Below are 21,083 nucleotides of genomic sequence, written 5' to 3'. Positions count from 1 at the left end.
ATTGGTGGGGCAGCAAGGAGAGTGGTGACAGGAGACCACACGGTGATTGTTTCAGTATTTAAGGTTCCGTAAAAGCTAAACCTGATTTTTGGTAGGAACCGAGGGAAGGGAAAAGAGGGGACAAACTTGGGAGTCTGTGTTTCAAAGATAGGCGCCTGAGTATGGAGCAGCTGATGGGAAATAGGAGAGAGCAGAAGTGGAACGTGGAAATTTTTAACTTGGATGACTGAGTGGTGGTACTGTCATTACCCAAGTAATATAATGTGTGTGTGTTGCCATTCTCAACAAAAATATGTGTGCTTCAAATTGGAAGACTTCAGTCTGTCCCCTAGAAATTATTATTTTTTCCACAGGAAAATAACTTTTTGAATATGGCCCCTCTGATATTATTGAAAAGTATAGTAGTGAGGGCCAAGGACTTAATGTGAAAGGACCTGAATTCAGTTTCTGTCTCTACTTTCAAACTGACACACTGGGCTGTTGCCTTACCTGCTTTGAACTTCGGTTTCCTCATATGTGAAATAGGAACACTTTCTCATTGGCTTGTCCTGATGATCAAGTGAGATAAAATGTGAAAGAATACTTCTTAAAATACAAAGTGCCATGTAAATGTGAGTTGTTAGATTTGTACATACTCTTAAGAGTTGGGCAGTGAGAGGTTTTACCCCATCCACAGGGATCCCTTGACCCCGAGGGTATGTTTTTACATTCCTGTAAAATATTATTTCATATTCTCTATTGGTGCTACTTAAGCATCAAGTTTCAGGTCCGCTTTTCCAAACACAAGTAGTTATGAAAAGCACTTATTTCAGTTCAGTGTTGAAGTTCAATACAAATTGTCTCCAAAATAAAACAAAATGGCTGGTGTGGCTCAGTGGTTGGGCATCAACTCAGGAACCAAGAGGTTGCAGGTTTGATTCCAGGTCAGGGCACATGCCCGGGTTCTGGGCTTGATCCCTAGTAGGAGGCAGTGAATCCATGATGTTTATCTCTCATGGATGTTTCTATCTCTCTATCCCCCTCCCTTCCTTTCTCTCTAAAAATCCATAAAAACATATGAAAAAACAAAACAAAACAAAACAAAACAAAAAGATAAGCAAGTTATTGCTAAGCAGAGGTGCTATTTGTCATTATTTCATCTTTTTATTGGAGCATAAAAAAACTATAGGGATATTTTTTATTCTTTTCTTTTCTCCTTTTACCACCTACCTATCCTCATGTCCTCAGCCCAATTCCAGCTCTGTTCTTGGTCACTTTAGACCAAATACCAGAATGAAGCTAATTGGGGGGTGGGGGGGGTGGGGAGAGGGGCTCATCGTTCACTCCTGTTCAGTTTTCATCTCTTCTAAAGTAGTAGGATTTTTTTCATTTTTAGTCTCTTTTTCTGCTTTACACCTTAGTTAATTTTGATAGTACATTTCAAGAAAGTTTCAGGTCCTTTGAAGCAGAACGGCCAATAGAAACATTTTATATGTGAACCAAAAAAGAGTAATGGTTAGCTCATCTATTTCTTGTTAAAATTAGCTTGCTTTATTTTCTTCCTGTTTTGCTTGCTTTCTTTGGAAATTTGTTCTGATTAGAAAAAGTCGCTTTAAAGTAAATAATTATATTCCTCAGCTTTACGGTCTAAATCCTCCCTCTGAAAACAGATTCATCATAGAGTAGTGAAATAAATGTTTTTATTTTATTTTATGAACTAGAGGCCGGGTGCACAAAATTCGTGCACGGAGGGGGGTTGTCCCTCAGCCCAGCCTGTACCCTCTCCAATATGGGACCCCTCAAGGGATGTCCGACTGCCCGTTTAGGCCCGATCCCACTGTGGGATCGGGCCTAAACGGGCAGTCGGACATCCCTCTCACAATCCAGGACTGCTGGCTCCCAACTGCCTGCCTGCCTTCCTGATTGCCCCTAACCGCTTCTGCCTGCCAGCCTGATCACCCCCTAACCACTCCCCTGCCAGCCTGTTTGCCCCCAACTTCCCTCCTCTGCCGGCCTGGTCACCCCTAACTGCCCTCTCCTGCAGGGTTGATCACCTCCAACTTCCCTCCCTTGCAGGCCTGGTCCTTCTCAACTGCCCTCCCTTGCAGGCCGGGTGCCTCCCAACTGCCCTCTCCTGCTGGCCATCTTGTGGTGGCCATCTTGTGTCCACATGGGGGCAGGATCTTTGACCACATGGGGGCAGCTATATTGTGTGTTGGAGTGATGGTCAATCTGCATATTACTCTTTTATTAGATAGGATAGAGGCCTAGTACAGGGGTGGGGGCCAGCTGGTTTGCCCTGAAGGGTGTCCCAGATCAGGTGGGGGTTCCCTTGGGGTGTGGGGCAGCTTGAGCGAGGGGCCTGTGGTGGTTTGCAGGCCAGCCACGCCCCCTGGCAACCCAAGAGGAGGCCCTGGTATCTGGAATTTATTTTCCTTCTACAATTGAAACTTTGTAGCCTGGAGCAGAGCCAAGCCTGGGGCTCCGTCAGAGGCCGGCAGCCATTTCTGTTGGGGTTATAATTGAAACTTTGTTGCCTTAAGCGGATGGGCCCCGCCAGGGTGTGCGAAAAGCTTTGCTTCCCCTGTTGCCGGCGGCAACCTCAAGCTCCATTCTGCCGCCATTTGTTTGAATTTGTTTACCTTCTATAATTGAAACTTTGTAGCTTGAGTGGAGGCTTAGGCCTGGCAAGGGCAGGCAGAAAGCTTGGCTTCCTCTGTTACCTAGGAAACCTTGCTCTCTGTGGCTGTAGCCATCTTGGTTTGGGTTAATTTGCATGCTCGCTCTGATTGGCTTGTGGGCGTGGCTTGTGGGCGTGGCTTGTGGGTGTGTCGGAGGTGTGGTCAATTTGCATATTTGTCTATTATTAGGTAGGATTATCAGATTTAATGTACATTCCCATTTTCACCGCCTGATAAATTTTAATCATTCAGTGATATTTTTATCAGCTACTGCCTTATGATGAATGAATAGTGAAAAAGGTCAGCTTAAATGTGGTAAACAAGGCTTTCCCTTCTCCATCGTGTTGTTAGTTTTTGCGGAATCCTTCCTGGCTGGGAGTCCTCCCTTTGCACTCTAAGCAATGCATGGTGTAGCTTGTTTTGGGAAACCCTCATCTTTCCTGCTCTCCTTTCCTGCCTTAGAGAGGACACCTACTAATTTCTCGAGATTTCAGGTCCGCTGTCCAACAAAATGACTGTAATTTTGTCTAAAAATAAATATTCCATTAAATTAATGTCACATTGCTTATCATGGGTATGTATATAAATGAAAAGATCCTCAAATGAATTGTTCTTGAAAAAGTAACAAGTATTAAGAGTGGTAAAGAAGGAATTCTTACCATTTGCAACAGCATGGATTGAACTGGAGAGCATTATGCTAAGTGAAATAAGCCAGTCAGTGAAAGAAAAATACTACATGATGTCACTCATTTATGGATAATAAAGAACATTATAAACTGATGAACAAAAATAGATACAGAGGCAGAGAAGCATCAAACAGACTGTCAAAGGACAGCGGGAAGTCTGGGGAGGGTTGGGGGGAGGGAGGTAAGAGATCAACCGAAGGACATGTATGCATGCATATAAGCATAACCAATGGATGCAAGACACTGGGAGTGGGGTGAGGGCATGTGCTGGGGGGGGCGTAGGGGAGGCTGGGGGAAGGTCAATTGGGGGGGGGGGGGAAAGGAGACATATGTACTACTATTTGTAATACGTTAAACAATAAAAAAAGAAGAAAAAAGAGTTCAGCTACATGTTTAGGATGAAAGAAATCTACTCAGAGATTAATGGAATTAAAAATTCTCATCATAAAGATTCTTATTGTCCCAGAGATTTAACCTAATTTCCATTTTAGAGTGATGGTAGCAAAATTTAAATTAAGCCAAAACCGGTTTGGCTCAGTGGATAGAGCGTCGGCCTGCGGACTGAAGGGTCCCGGGTTCGATTCCGGTCAAGGGCATGTACCTTGGTTGCGGGCACATCCCCAGTGGGAGGTGTGCAGGAGGCAGCTGGTCGATGTTTCTAACTCTCTGTCCCTCTCCCTTCCTCTCTGTAAAAAATCAATAAAATATTGAAAAAAAAATTTAAATTAAAATTAATTCCTTCATTTTCAGAAATTGGTATTAAATTTATATGATGATTTTAAGAATTGTACACTTTTTTAAAAGTAGGAAATGCTTGATGTTATATTGCAAATATTTATTTGCTATATTAAAAACACTTTTTGATATGATCTTTAGTAGTATATAAATATGTGTGTGGTTGTAAGAGCAAAACAAATGAAAATACTGATACGTAGCTGGGAACTCAGATATTATTAAGCGTGAAGAGGCACTTGTATAGTTTTGATGTAAGTCCATTTAGCAACAACTGTCCTATAAAAGTAACTTGATATTCCTGATGCTTTTCACTCTTTATATCACCTTATTTTATTAAACATAATTGAGCTTTGTTATTGATTCTGGTTATATGTGTTCTATACACTATGGATTTCAGAACAATTCCTACTTATAAATGATAAAATGTTTTATTTAGTTTGGTGCTAGTTGGTACAATGCAAAATGAAAGTTAAAAAAGACATCCAGTCTTTGCTATGGCTTTCTTATTTAGTATTTTTCTTCTTTCAATTTATATACAACATTGTTCTAGTTGAGAAGAACAAATCACCTATTTATTAACTCTACAGTCAATACTTCTCAAACTAATCATGGGTACTGGCAGCAGTAAAGGCTAGTAGACTTGTGTATGATTTTCCTGTGGGTCCTGAGAGCCCAAAGGATTTATTACTTGAGAACAAAAAGCCTTAGAGTTAAAGGTAAGTGACTCTGTATATGATGTGACTAGCAGTAGGCCCATGGAGGAAAAAACAAGGAGAAAACAGACCATTGTAGAGTCAGTTTTCTTTTCTCCTCAGTCATTTCCACTGAAAGCCACATATCCCCTCAGGTCTTTCTGAAACATGACGACCAGCTTGGGTTACTAATATTTTCCTGTACCCATTTGCCCCTGAGGAGTGTCTCGTTATTTATAATGGTGGGTAAATCTGTAGTATTCACATCTGATTAAGTTTGTCAACAACATTTAAAAAATCATTCACTACTTAATCAATATTTTGCTTTTTTCACCTCTACCTTCAAGGAAGCACTAAATGAAAATATTAATGGGTAACTGGATTACAATTCTTGTTTCCAAACATTGATCTGATAGAGAACTTAGTATTACCAGACTAAAAATACTAATGTAGATATTTACCATCATACTAAACAAAGGATTAGCAGATTTTCTTGGTAATTATATTTTTTAAAAGTTTCTTTTCTTTTGGAAAGTTTCTCTTACTTTCTATTGAAATTGCATTAAAATTCAAATGGTTAGTTAAAAAACAAACAATATAGTAATAAGTCAACAATTTTTAAATTCTGATATTTTATTTGTTTATTAGTTTAATCATTTCTTCAGCTAACAAGTGAGTGGCTATATCTATGCCAGGTACAACAAGCTGGCCCTTAAAAATATGTTCTAAGTTTTATTTGGTCCTAGGATTTTCTGAAATTATATTCAGTGGAAGTGAAGAGTAAATAGCCAAAAGGCAAATAAGTACTTGAAAAATGTTCAACATTATTAGTCATTAGGGTAATGCAAATTAAAACCACAATGAGATTCTACTTTATATTCACCAGTATTGCTGTAATAAAAAAGACAAGTAATTACAGGTGTTTGAAGGATGTGGAGAAATTGGAACCCTCATACATTGCTGGTAGGGATATAAAATGATGCAGCTACTTTGGAAAAACAGTTTCACAGTTCTTTAAAATGCTAAACATAAAATTACTATATTACCTAGCAATTTTACTCCTAGGCATTTATCCAAGCATAATGAAAACATATGGTCACATAAAACCTTGTACATGAAAGTTCATAGCAGCATTATTTATAGTAGCTCAAAAGTGGAAACAACCCAAATGTCCATCAGCTGATGAATGGATAAGTAAAATGTGGCATATCTATACAATAAAATATTATCCTATGTAATAAAAGGCTAATATGCAAATCGACTGAACGGTGGAACGACCAGTCGCTATGACGCGCACTGACCACCAAGGGGCAGACACTCAATGCAGGAGCTGGCCCCTGGTGGTCAGTGCACTCCCACAGGGAGAGCATCGCTCAGCCAGAAGCCGGGCTCACGGCTGGCGAGCGCAGTGGTGGTGGAGGGTGCCATCAGTCGGACATTCCCCGAGGGCTCCTGGACTGTGAAAGGGCGCAGGCCGGGCTTAGGGACCCCCCCACCCCAGTGCACGAATTTCATGCACCGGGCCTCTAGTTCAAAAATGAAAAGAAATGGACTACTGATACTCAGTGACATAGGAAGTAATAGTAAACCCATTTTATTGATGAGGAAACTAAGGTTATATAATTTATGTAACTGAGACAAACAAAACTCAAGTCAGCTTGACTTTAAAACACTTCACCTCGATACTGTAGTGAGTTGTTGGTGTTTTATCTGTTTGTGGTTATAGGTTGTTACCTTTCTCTTTCTCTTTTCGTCCTGCCGAACTGTGAAAGCGAGATTTTATTCTCTGTCTCACTTCACTTGCTTACCTCTCAACACCAATGGAAACAGATCAGCCACCATTGCTCTCTTTCTATCTTTTTAAATACATGCTTTGTTGAAATGTAATTTGTAATATGCTACAGTTCATACTTTTAAAATATGCAGCTCAGATATTTAGAATCACAGTGCTTGGTGAGTGTTATGTTTAATGGGCTGTTTTCAATCCCTTTCCAATTTGATCTTTCTGTGGCATTCGTCATTGTTGACCACTCCTTCCTGAATACCCCATCCTCATTCATTTTCTCATGTTCTCATCCTGCTCCTACTTACACATATAGTTGTTTTACAGTCTTTGTGGGTTTCTCTTTCTTGACTCACCTTTTAAATGCTGGGTTTAGGTTACTTTTCATTATCCATTCTGTCGCTGAGAGACCTCTTGTCTTTAGGAACCACCTATGTTGGCCAGTGGCTCACAGATCTCTAAGTTTTTTATAGAACACACAGTTATTGGGTGTTTATTGTGTGTAAGACTCAGTTTAGGCACATGAAATCTGTGCTGTCACTGAACTTACATTCTGTTGGGAGAGACAGGCAATAATAATCCTATCTAATAATCCTATCTAATAAAGAGGTAATATGCAAATTGACCATCACTCCAACACACAAGATGGCCGCCCCCCATGTGGTCAAAGATGGCCGCCCCCATGTGGACACAAGATGGCCACCACAAGATGGCTGGCAGGGGAGGGCAGTTGGGAGAGACCAGGCCTTCAGGGGAGGGCAGTTAGGGGTGACCAGGCCAGCAGGGGAGGGCAGTTGGGGGGGGACCAGGCCTACAGGAGAGGGCAGTTGGGAGGGACCATGCCTGCAGGGGAGGACAGTTAGGGGTTACTGGGCTGACAGGGAAGGGCAATTAGAGGTGACCAGGCCAGCAGGGGAGGGCAGTTGGGGGTGAACAGGCCAGCAGGGGAGGGCATTAGGGGCAATCGGGCTGGCAGGGGAGTGGTTAGGGGGTGATCAGGCTGGCAGGCAGAAATGGTTAGGGGCAATCAGGTAGGCAGGCAGGCGAGCGGTTGGGAGCCAGCAGTCCTGGATTGTGAGAGGGATGTCCGACTGCCCGTTTAGGATTGGGATCAGGCCTAAACGCGCAGTTGGACATCCCTCAAGGGGTCCCAGATTGGAGAGGGTGCAGGCTGGGTTGAGGGACACCCCCCCACCCTCCCATGCACTAATTTCATGCACTGGGCCTCTAGTTAAATAGTAAATAAGGAAGTTTGTCATTTGGAATAGTATGGTAGTGGTAGGATTCACTTGAAGGTATTTGAACGGGGACCTGAAGGAAGTGAAGGAGTGAGCCCTGAAGCTGTCTGCAAGAGAACATGCCAGTACAGGAACAGCAAGCTGAAAACCATGAAGGGCAAACTTGTCAGGTACATTAAGGAATAATAGAAGGACATTCGGGCTGGAGATGAGAAAATGAGGGGGTGTAGTCGATGCTGTCAGAGACATAATGAGGGGGCAGATGGAGTAGGGCTTTATGTATTACTAGAGGCCCGGTGCATGAAATTCGTGCATGGGGGGTGGGGGTGGGGGTCCCTCAGCCCAGCCTGCACGCTATCCAATCCGGGACCCCTCGGGGGATGTCCGACTGCCGGTTTAGGGGGATCGAGCCTAAATCGGCAGTTGGACATGCCTCTCACAATCTGGGACCGCTGGCTCCTAACCGCTCGCCTGCCTGCCTGCCTGCCTGCCTGATCGCCCCTAACCCCTCTGCCTGCCTGCCTGATTGCCCTTAACTAACTCTGCCTCGGCCCTGCACCTGGGACCCAGGCTTCCCTCCTCCGGCCGGCCACAGGAACCCGGGACCTGGGCTCCCCTCCCTATGGTCGGCCACAGGCACCCAGGCCCCGGGCTGGTTTTGCCCGGGCTGGCCACAGGCACAGGCACCCAGGACCGATGGTGGGTGGCTTCTCCTGGGCTGCAGCCACTGGCACCCAGGACCATGGGCAGGAGGCTTCTCCCGGGCCCATCTATTTCAGGAAGGATGTCTGGAAGACATCTGGTCTAATTAGCATATTACCCTTTTATTAGTATAGATGAGAAGTTGAGCTTTTACTTTGAACAAAATGGGAAGCAGGTAAGATTTTGAGTAGGAGGTGAATATTATCTGAGTGTATTTTTTTAAGTGATTACTTTGGTTTCAGTGTTGAGAATCGCTTATATTGGTTGCCAGTCCCAAAACTAGAATAGAAGGCTACTGAGTTGGTATAGTCTTTCTCTCTCCTGTATTATGGATCAATATATTTTTAATGATTTCTGTACATATATGCTTGGTTATAGCAGATACATCAAGTTCATCCCATTAAAGACTAAATTTATCTTCCAAGTTGTTCCTTCTTTCTATATAACTCTGCCTTGGCAAAGACCCAGCTACCATAAGGAGAAGCCTTCTGACTTTTTAAAGACTTGTTTTTTTAGAGAAGTTTAGGTTCACAGCAAAATTGAAAGGAAAGTAGAATTTTCCCATACGTTCTCTGCCCTCACACATGTATAATCATTATTGTCAGTGTTTCCCACCAGAATGGTACATTTGTTGCAATTGACGGGCCTACACTGACACATCATTATCACCCGAAGTTCATAGTTTAAGGTTCACTTTCGTGGTATACAGTCTGTGGGTTTGGACACATACGTAATTTCATGTATCCATTATTATAGCGGCATACAGAGTATTTCACTGCTCTAAGAACCCTCTGTGCTTTGCCTACTTATCCCTCTCATCCCCATCCCCTACAAATCCTGATCTTTTTACTATTGCCATAGCTTTGTCTTTTCTAGAACGTGCAATAGGTGAAATTATAGTATGTATCCTTTTCAGATTGGCTTCCTTCACTTACTAAAATGCACTTAAGTTTCCTCCACATCTTTATGGCTTGATAGCTCATTTCTTCTTAGTGCTGAATAGCATTCCATTGTTTGGCTGTGCCACAGTTTATTTATCCACCTACTGAAGGACATCTTGATTGCTTCCAAGTTTTGGCAGTTATGAATAGAGCTGCCGTAAACATCCGAAAGTTCCTGTTTTTCTGCATCCTTCCTAGCATTTGGTGTTGTCAGTGTTCCAGATTTTGGCTATTCCAATAGGTGTCTGGTGGTATCTCATTGTCGTTTTAACTTTCATTTCCCTGATGACATGTGATATGGAACATCGTTTCATATACTTATTTGCCATCTGTACATTTTCTTTGGTGAGGTGTCTCTTAAGGTCTTTGGCTCATTTTTTAAAATGGTCTGTTGGTTTTCTTATTGTTGAGTTTTAGGAGTTCTTTGTAAATTTTGGGTAACAGTCCTTTATCAGATGTGTCTTTTGCAACTATTTTCTCACAGTCTATGGCTTGTCTTCTCATATTCTCTCTCTCTCTCTCTCTCTCTCTCTCTCTCTCTCTCTCTCAGAGAAAATGGAAGGGAGGGGGAGAGACACAGAGAGAGAATCATCCATTGTGAGAGAGACATCAATAAATTGCCTCCTGATCAGGGCCAGGGATCTAGCCAGCAACCGAGGTGCATGCCCTTGACCAAAATTGGACCTGGGACTCTTCAGCCCATCCAACGTTCTATCCACTGAGCCAAACTGGCCAGGGCTGTCTTCTCATTCTTTTAAAATTGTCTTCTGCAGAGGTGAAATTTTTAATTTTAATGAAACCACCTTATCAATTATTTCTTTCATGGATTGTGCCTTTGGTGTTATATTTCAATATTCATTGCCATACCCAAGTCATTTAGGTTTTCTCCAACATTACCTAGGAGTTTTATAGTGTTGCATTTTACATTTAGGTTTTTCAATACATTTTGAGTTAATTTTTGGGAGGGGTATAAGATCTTTCTCTTGATTCAGTATTTTGCATATGGATGGTCCAGTTGTTCAGCACCATTTGTTGAAAAGATTATCTTTGCTCCATTATATTGTCTTTGCTCCTTTGTCAAAGATCAGTTGACTATATTTATGTGAGCCTATTTCTGGGCTCTCTGTTCTCTTCCATTCAGCTATTTGTCTGTTTTTCCCCCGCACCACACTATCTTGATTATTGTAGTAAGTTTTTAAAAAATATTTTTTTATTGATTTCAGTGAGGAAGGAAGAGGGAGAGAGAGATAGAAACATCAATGATGAGAGAGATTCCTTGATCAGCTGCCTTCTGCACGCTCCCTACTGGGGATCAAGCCCGAAACCCGGGCATGAGCCCTGACCGGGAATTGAACCATGACCACCTGGTTCATAGTCAGTGCTCAACTACTGAGCCACGCTGGCCTGACAACTGTAGTAAGTCTTGATGTCTGTTAGTGTCATCCTCCAAGTTTGTTGTTCTTCTTCAATATTGCACTGGCTATTCTGAGTTTTTTGCCTCTTTATATAAACTTTAGTATGGGTTTATTTCCACAAAATAACTTCCTGGAATTTTGATTGGAATTGCATTGAATCTATAGATAAAATGTGGAAGAACTGATATTTTGACAATATTGAGTCTTCACACTTTTGATTCTTGATGTGTTCCTTTCTCTTCATTTGAATTTGAAGATAAAACCCTTTAAGTTCTTCTTAATAGGGCATATCACTTACTTTAATTTTGTCCACTGGTTTCCACTGATTAATTTGTTAGCCTCTTCTTTGTGCTACCATTTAACACTCAGTATTAAAATTCTTCCAGTTCCTTGAAGAAATGCAGGAAGAATCTTTTTATTCCTTCTGATTTTGTTAGGGTACTGTTGAATCCACTTCCTTGCCTGGCCTGGGCAACCTCTATCTTATTTAAATGACTAATATAAAGGCAGTATGTGGTACTGTAGTCTTGTCAGGTTTGGGCTGAATTTCATATCTACTGTTCATTAGTTATATGATTTCAGACAAGCCCCTTAATAACTCTAAGCCTCATTTGCTCCATCTTCAAAAAGCAAAGGCATACCTGCTTGTCAGGATTGTATTTAGTTAGAGAATATATTTCTTATGCTCCTGTTAGGTGGTAATTGCTCAATAAATTATAATGCTTCTCTCTAGACACATGCTTCAGAAAGACAAGAGAAAGATTTAATTAAAGTCCATAGTTTTCATTGGGGGCTCTCTCTTTGTGTGGTACAGTTCTAGGATTTTGCTAAATGCATAATGTCACGTACCTACCATTACACTCTCACACAGAATAGTTTCACTGCCCTAAAATCTCCTTAGAGGGAGAAAGGTGATGAAAAGTTTTATATTCCAGGTTAAAAACTTGGGTTTTATACAGTAGGCTAGCAGTCCTCAACTATTTTTGTTCACATACCTTTAAAGGAATTTTGAAAAACTATGTAACCACTCACACATTACCAAGTTAACATCTACAATTTTTCACCTGTGGTAAAATATGTACTTGCAAAGAATTTAATTTCTACCCTATTGGAACTATTGACATTTTAAAATAAAACCTGTATCAACTATTTTAAGAATACTCAATGGAATCTAAATCCACAGTAATTTAATAAAACCATTATTCATTTAAATAATAATGAATAGACTCTTCTGTTAAAAGCTGAAAAATTTACATTACTATTTTATTTTCTTGACCGGTATTTCCATCTCACTTCCTCATAGAATTTTTATGTGATATTTTTGTAGTTAAAAGTCTTGAACTGTTTCTCTATCATACTTCTCTTCAACAAAAATGTAAGGAATTAATTGAAATTTTAAAATTATAAATTTTCTATAACCCCAGGGCAATCTACCATAATGATATTTGGGATAGATGAGAGTGCCCCTTTCTTCTGTGAAGTAGAAGAAAGATTGTTGTGAATAAAGCATCGCTGTTAGCCAGATATTAATAAAGAGTTTATGTAGAAGAGAATTTGGACATTGACTCCATTAAAACTATCCATTCAATTGCTAACTAAAAGAAACCAGTCTGAAGAGGCTAGATAGTGTATGATTCCAACTACATGACATTTAGAACAAGGCAAAACTGTAGAGACAGTAAGAAGACCAGTGATTCCAGGGGTTGTGGAGAGGGAGAGGAGTAAGTGAAGTGCATTCTTTAACATTTAAAAAAAATGTATTTTCTGCTTCACATTCTATGCTCCAGCAAGAACTATTTGAAGTTCTATGTCATGCTTTTCCATGCCTGTTTGTCTTTATTGTCTTATTCTTTGCCTCACTGCCTTCTACTCATATTTTAAGATGCAGAAGTCTCCATTGAAGAATTACCTATTATACCTTCACTTCATATTGGCTCAGATGCCTGTGTTTCATATACTCCCTCATTACTCTCCCTTATTACATGAACACATTTTTTTTTGTAGTTAGGTTTTCTTTCGCCTCTGAAATTGGACTGGAAGATCTCTAAGAGTAGGACCTACATATTATCTTTGTCTCTTCAGCAACTGGCTGTGTACTTCTCCTGGTAATAAGTTTAATTTATTGGATAAATATTAATTATTGAAATGAAACAAGGCAGAGTAGATTTTAATTGTTAGAAAGTTAATTCTTGTGCACAACTCTTTTTTGGGTCAGTTAAACTGTAAAAGGCTATTTTTGTTTTATGCTAGTTATTTTTCTGGCTATGGTAAGGTTTCAGTAAGATTTCACATGAAGATAGGATTTTGAACTTAAAAATGAATTTGAGAACCACTCTTGTGCTAGAAGGAGCACACCATTGTGAGCAATAAGGGAAGGACTCTGGATTTAACTCTGCGGCAAACTTGCCTTGTGACCATGGGAAGTTAACCAGCCTGGGAGCCCATTTTCTCAATTATAAAATGAGTTAGTGACCAAGTTATTTCTAATGTTGCATTTATTGTGAATTTAACCAAGGGAGGAAATTTTAATAAAGCAAACATATGTTTATTCTTGGCTAAAAGAAAAAAAATATGACCTCGATTTATTTTCTAATCATTCCTACTGTGGATATTGTATGTGGTATACGTGTGTAATGCTGACCTTGTTCATATCACCTACAAACATCATGGCTTGGAGTTTATCCTTAATCTGAAAAATATATAAAGTAAAATAATTATAATTCTCATGATTAAAAATCTAGTAGTAGTTAATACAATATGTTGATTCATATAATTTGAGTTATGTTTTAGCTTTTTTCACCAAATACATAATTTGATCTTTATTAATATTATACTTTCCAGTGCATTTCTATAATTCTGGAAATGAATTTATTGAGGTTGAAATATTTCTTTGTGTTCCATTACTCATGAGGATTTTGAACTAAAAAACGCAGCCTTTTTCTATGAGGAGCATTAACAACTATGGCAGAAAATGCTTTTCTGTATCTTTTGCTCATTCACAATATGTAGAAATTGTAGTAATTCAGTTTTGTGAAGCTTGATTGAATGATATTTAGGTCTGACTTTTATAAAGGGTTTGAGATTATGTTGTTTGGCCAAAACAAAGGCGGTATTTCCTTTCTTGTCTTCCACTGTGCCCAGCCCCCACTTCTTTCCACCTGCTTGAGGAAAACGATTTCTTGAGACAAACCTCATAATTGCCCTTCTGTGCCTGATTTGGGCCTCAGGAAAGGCCCATAGCATCTGTAAAGCTGGCAGGAAAATGGTATTTCCAGGCAGGCACAGGGTTGCTGGGTAGTGAGCCAATCCCCAGCTTTGTCTGAGCAGCTGAGAACTTTGCCTGCGCATTACCACGGTGTTCAGTAACACAGACCTGTGCCATGAGCAAGTAAAGCCCTGAGCAAGTGTCAGGGTCAATATTTATAGACCACTACGTAGCTTGCCTTGCAAAGAGAGAAAACGAGAGACACGCACACAGAGGGCAAGGAAAGCAAGACTGCCGTGCAGGGGGACGTTCATTTCTAATGTTTTTTTAAATTAAAAAAGTTCTTTTTAACTGTCAGGTTCAAACCTCTGCTGAATCATAACCGTTTGCCGCTGAGCTATGACAAGAGAGGAAACAAAAAGTTAGACGAGCCAGCCTGCCCTAAGTGAGAAGGTAAGTAATTAGCCAGCTCAGTCTCGCTTTTACTCGTAAACTCCATCTCCCTGTTGGCTGCTCTGCATCAGGACGCATAGGGCTGTGCAGCATGTTAACGCTAAGAGGGGGGCTGCCTGCTGTTGGAGCCTGTTCTTGGTGGAGTGTAGCTTTGTGTACTGTCCTTAAGAATGCTGTGTGCATTCATAACACGCTTAAATAACGTGGGCGGTGAGAATAGGACATCAATTTCATGGTGTGTCCTATCAGCAAGTTTCTGTTTCTTCATTCTGTCAAACTTGTAGTCTTCCTAGTGATAAATTCCTGTTTGCTTTCTACCAGATTTAAACCATGAATATTAGTACATTTCAGTAGCCTGTGGTCTAGAAATGGAATAGGGGGAAAGTCAGGTGAACATGTGAAGATGAAGTAGACCTTGTCAAAATGTACACGCTCACGTCCCTCTGACAGTGCACCAGAGTGAAATAATGGTCCTTGTGGGAATAGAGAGAACCGAGTGGTGGAAACTAGAAACAGTCTCCTTAATCCAAGGGGCAAAAGACTCAGCATGTGGGAGAGTTTCTCAGCTTGTCCAATGACTTGTGAGATTGGTTCTTACAAAAGGCAGTTCTCTACTAAAGACGTTAGCTTAACATCCCTTGCTCTACACATTCATGGTTTGTTTTTTCCATTCATCACACGTAGCACTTTTACACACGCTTCTGGTGTGCTCAGTGCTGTAGTATGTTCATGTAACATCGTTGCTTTGCATATCCCAGATTCACATGAAGAGCAATGGTGCTGAAGGGGACAGAAAAGTTGTTTTTGATGTATTGTCTGATTTAGAAAACTCATGGGATGGATAAGCCTATGTTCTATATCTACTATGCATAGCTTGGAAGGTAACTATGTTGCTTTGCTGGAAGTATGGTGTTCACTTGATGAGACTTATCTACTGATGTATTGAAAGCTTCCTTGTGGCTGTGAGTTTTTTTATTGTGGAAAATAAGCATTATCATGATTATTTAAAAAATTTAGGTTAGGTTATACATTACAGTTGATTACATAATTCCAAAGGATTTGACTTTGGGTGGTGGGCATACAACACAATATACAGGTCATGTATCATAGAAATGTGCACTCGAAACCTATATAATCTTATTAACCAATGTCACCCCAATAAATTAAAAAAAGGATTTTCTGGACTACATATTTAAGTTAAAAACAAAAATAATATTAAAGTTGCTGTACGACTTGACTGGGAGCCAAAAGACATACAAAGAAAAGCGAATACTCTGGCACAGGTTTGTGTTAGGGCTAACATACAGGAGCCAGCTCATTCTCAAGTGAGATAAACCATATCCAGAGCAGTAGCTGGAACAGGTCTGAATGTCATGAAATAAGGCCCGGTGTTGTAGAGCATCTCTTCTGAAAGTCACATATAATTTTTAAAGTAATGCAAAATGTTTTAAAATCAATTTTATTAATTCAGAAATGCTTTAAGGCTAATCTAATATCTAAATTGAAACTATATTTTAACCTTCATTTTATGCTTGTTTTAGCTTCTGAATCAAGCTTTTTCTTTGTACTTTTTTAAGCTCTGCATACCAGTTTATTAATGAGTTTGATTTAGATTTTTGACAATAATATATTTATTTTGAAAATGTAGCCATGATTGATCTAGAATAGGCATTTCTTAATTAAATTTTTATTTTCTACTGCCTCTGGGTAATATCTCATGATCAAGATTGTAAGTTCAGTTCTTAATTCAGTATCTTCTATTTATTCACTTTATACATCATATAAATATATGATATTGCTTTCTTATACCTTTCTTATTGGTGTTATTTTTATTCCATCTGGTATGTTGTTTCTGAGGTACTGTGTGGAAATTTTTGGTGGAAACAGGCCAAATAAAATTACTTCAATAAAAAGAAACTAAAGAAAGTTGTCCCTTGAATTAAGAGAAAAAATATAAAATTGTGACATTGGTTGACAGTGTCTAAAATGTAATATATTTTCATTGAAGGTTGGTTGAGCATAATAAAACTTGAAATGCCTTCTTAATATATTTTGGCTTTAATGTTAATCTGATATTGGTTATTTATCACATTTGTAAATAACGTTTTATATGTAGATATATTATAAAAATGATATGAGGCCCTTTGTATCTTGTGTTAGCTATTGAAGCGATTAGTGAATTTAGCTTGAAATGTTAATTAATGCTACCCTCCTAATGGATCTTACTGCCCCTAGTCTCAGACTATCATTCCATCTACTGTATGACCCTTAAAGGGGTCAACCCCCACACCATGACCACTTCACTGTCCATGACCACTTCACTGTTAGGGTACTTGTACAATGAGTCTCTTCTTGATCCCACTGCTACTTTTATTCTGCAATCATCTTTTGCTCTTCTTTCTGGGGTATTTTCTTCATCTCTCTTTCCCCTTGAGAGTATTCTCCTTTTCTCTGCCTTATACTCCAGCGATATTGAACATCTTATATTTCTCAAAACAATCCATACAGTTTTGCCCTTTCCTGGAATATTTTATGATGCTCCCTATACCTTGAAAACCCTCTTTCTAGTCTCTGCCTTTCAATCTTAATGAAGGCATCCCTCCCCACATCCCTGCTGGTCCACTATCCGCCTCTGTGGTCTGGCCTCCTGTATAGACCTCTGTCACAGAACTTTGAAAGTCTGATATGTTTTGTGTTTCTTTTTCAACATGAGACTGCAAGCTACTTGTAGCCAGGCTTTAACATTTATTTTTTTAATGTTCCTCCAAGACCTAGCACAGCACAGACACTCAGAACTTGAACTAAAGAAAAACTTTATTATGTTGATCTTAAACCACCTTTTCTCTTTTTTAAATTTTATTTTTTCTGCCATCATTTATCCCCTCTATGTACTCTTCCACCTCCACCCCTGCAATCACCACACTGTTGTCCATGTCCATGAGGTTCTCTGTCTCTTTTCTTTTTTGCTCAATTCCTCCCCACCCCAACCCTCACCTGTCTGCCTGCTCTCTATCTATGAGTCTGTCTTTATTTTGCTTAGTAGTTCAGTTTGTTCATTAAATTCCACATATGAGTGAAATCATATGGTACTTGTCTTTATCTGACTGGCTTATTTATTTAGCATAATATTCGCCAGGTCCATCCATGCTGTTGCAAAGGGTAAAATTTTCTTTCTTTTTATGGCAGAGTAGTATTCCATTGCGTAAATGTACCACAGCTTTTTTATCCACTCAACTACTGATGGACACTTGGGTTGCTTTCAAATCTTGGCTATTGTAAATAACCCTGCAGTGAACATAGGGGTACATATGTTCTTTCAAATTAGGGATTCAGGTTTCTTTGGATAAATTCCCAGAAGAAGAATCAGTGGGTCATAAAGCAGTTCCATTTTTAATTTTTTGAAGTAACTCCATACTGCTTTCCACAGTGGCTGCACCAGTCTGCATTCCCACAAACAGGGTGCGAGGTTCCCTTTTCTCCATGTCCTCACCAACACTTGATGTTTGTTGATTTATTGATGATAGCCTTCCTTACAGGTGTGAGGTGATACCTCATTGTGATTTTAATTTGCATTTCTCTGACAATTAGTGACATTGAGGATTCTTTCATATATCTATTGGCCATCTGTATGTCTTTCTTGGAGAAGTGAATATTCAGGTCTTTTGCCCATTTTTAAAATTGGATTGTTTGTTTTTTTGGTATTGAGTTTTGTAAGTTCTTTATAAATTTTGGATTATAGCTCCTCGGTCAAGGGAAACAAAAGAAAAAATAAACAAATGGTAGTTCAACAAACGAAAGAGTTATTTTCAGCAAAGGAAAACATCAACAGAATTAAAAGACAAACCACTGAATGGGAGAACATATCTAATAAGGGGTTAATATCCAAAACCATCTTTTCTTTATAGACTTTTACTTTAATATGCTTTTCAACTTTGATTAATTGGATTTCAGGAATGCCTCTCAAGTAGATGATAAGTGCTTTTGAAACAATAACAATGATTTAAAAATTTAATTTTGTTTCTCTTTCTACCACCAATCACAGAATGTATGTATGTGTGTTTATCCATGTAAGCAGATATTTGTTGCACTCATAAAGTGACTTGAATAATAAAATTTTGAAATTATATTGGTTAGCATATACAAATTCACGATATATAGCCCCAAATATTTTTAAACTAATTTGATCTAATTTGTCAACAAAATCCACCAGTTGCTGCTCCTACATGGACTGCTCTGCTTAGTTAAATGGTGCCCCAGAAAACTGAAGACAGTGTTACACCTTCGAAAGGCCCAGAAAGAATTTCTGGAGAGACTAGGTCCATCCTCATGTAGCTACAGAATACAGAGTGGAATGGCTCCCACTGTTACTGATAAAAGTGTATACTCCTAATTTTATTTACTGCTAGGGGCCCAGTGCATGAATTCATGCACCTTGAAAGGAACTGTGGGCCCCGAGGCTGCGGTAGGCACAGGGGCAGGTCTCAGCCCATCCTCTGTGCCCCTACAGGCTTCTCCCACTGTGGTCCCTGGTCCCCTGTCTGCCTGTAGCCCCACTTCCACCCCTGCTCACCTGCTCCACCATCCCGCCACTGGCGATGCCTGCCGTGTTCCTCGCACGGCTGACCCTAGTGGTCAGTGCACATCATAGCAACCAGTTGTTTGGTTGTTCCAATTGTTTCACCATTCGGTCTATTTGCATATTAGCCTTTTATTAGATAGGATTGTAGAGATAGTAAGGGATTTTGAAGAAATAATAGAAAATCATGGTTTAAAAATTCTCACACCTTAAAGGGGATATTTCATTTTGATTAGGAGGATTTGCTCCTCACAATAGAAATGTTGAAATAAAAGGATGTCAGTGTTTAAAAAAGTAGGTAAGAAACAGCAGCTGTTTCTTTTAGTTCTGATATTTAATAAAAACAAAATTTATTTTGCCTTTAATTGTGTTTTATTTTCCTACCATACATGAAATACTTACTTTGAATATGAAATATTTCATAAACCGGAAACAAATGTAAAGCTTCATGAACAATTTAGAGTGATTCACAACTTTTAATTTGATTATTTTTACTTCTTAGTGCATGTGACCAGCAGTTTCCACTACTGTTGAAACCTTATAAACCTCTCCCTGACATTGAATATGACTCTTTTGTTTGTTTAACCTTGAATTGTATCTGTCTTAGGAATGAAAACAAGATTGGTATTTTCATAGGCAAATTTAGTAGACTTTTAATTTGCTTGGAATGGATCATAATTCAATATAGAATTTCTCTTCAGATATTTTTCACCCTCATAAGTACCCTGCAGTTAAATAGGTATGGAGAAGGTGCCTTACCAAAGAGTTATAAGCATAAATTTTATGTAACTCCTGTCATATCAAATAATATAAGTGTTGTAAAACTGGAAGAACAGGGTTCCTTGGGTCGTGGACATGGGAATGTACCTAGTTCCCATCAGCCAGTGATAAGAGAAACCCAAAGTTGCCTCAATATTAAAAGATTATTATAAAAATAAAAATAAAAAGCAAGAACACTGCCACCAAGATGAGGTCAAAGAACTTTGTGGTTAGAATGAGGCATAAAGGATTTTGGCAGAACAATAAAGTCTTATTTTAATATTGTTAGCAGCGTAAGTTGCCAAAATTTTTCTATAACTGCATATCATTGAATTCATAGAACATTAAAGGAAAAGAATAAATTAATCATGGAAATGGAATCTTAAACCTCTTCTACTTTAACTTTTATTTTATATATATGAGCAAATGTGATATGGAGAGGTAACGTAACTTGCCAAATATTGCTTTTAAAGTAGCTATTTCATATTTTGATTAAAAATTTATATTTTATCATTATGGCTTTTTCTGTTTGTAATTGTTCTACTTTTTTTCTGCATATTGCATGTAAAGCTCAATTTGTCATATCTCTGTGTTTTGTGTTGTATTAGACTCCTTTGCATTATTTCGTAATTCCCAAAAGTTAAAGCTAATAATTACTGCCCACAACTGGGATGGGGTACTTTTCCAGTCATCACCATAATATATACATGCTGGCTTTCATGACATCCCCAGTGATCTCTGGTAGTACAGCCAGATTTATGCCCCATAACTATTCTTTTTAGCAGAGCATGGCAGATAATCCTGAAACAAAAGACAGAAACTGAAAAAAAAATTGATGACATCTAAGGGATTCCAATAGAGAATATATGGTTATGTTTTATTTTATAACTTTGTTTTTAAGATGATTCTTTGTTCTAATTAATGGTTGGAAAACTTTTCCATTAAAACAAAAATCAAAGAACCAAATGTGCTTTTGCAGAGTACATTGACTTTCATCTAGGGTTCTTTAAATAATGTAAGTAATTAAAGGGGCAGGGAAGGTCAAAACAAGCTTGTTTTGTATGTGTCAACTTCTAGTAAGATTTGGCTCCATTATTTCTATTCCCACCACTCCCTCCGCCCTCAAAATGAGGTTCTTTGGTTCCTTTAATTCTTATAAATATTAAGATCCCTGAAAAAAATAACACTTGTATATCTAAAGTTGAAATAATTTTTGAGCAAATAGCTGAAAGTTGTTT

At 39.0% G+C, this 21,083-nt stretch overlaps 1 protein-coding gene across 1 annotated transcript in view; it reads left to right on the top strand.

Annotated features, from left to right (window-relative positions):
* BMPR1B (bone morphogenetic protein receptor type 1B) overlaps positions 1-21,083 on the top strand; it is a 383,487-nt gene that overhangs the window by 209,459 nt on the left and 152,945 nt on the right. Inside the window, exon 3 of the mRNA XM_079800103.1 lies at positions 14,416-14,510. The gene's annotated coding sequence lies outside the window, so the exon portion shown is untranslated. The remainder of the gene's footprint in view (positions 1-14,415; positions 14,511-21,083) is intronic.

Source organism: Cnephaeus nilssonii, assembly GCF_951640355.1.
Source record: "Cnephaeus nilssonii genome assembly, chromosome: 1".
Taxonomy (NCBI): domain Eukaryota; kingdom Metazoa; phylum Chordata; class Mammalia; order Chiroptera; family Vespertilionidae; genus Cnephaeus; species Cnephaeus nilssonii.
Note: the sequence above shows the minus strand (reverse complement) of the source record. Positions and strands in the feature narration are given on the sequence as shown.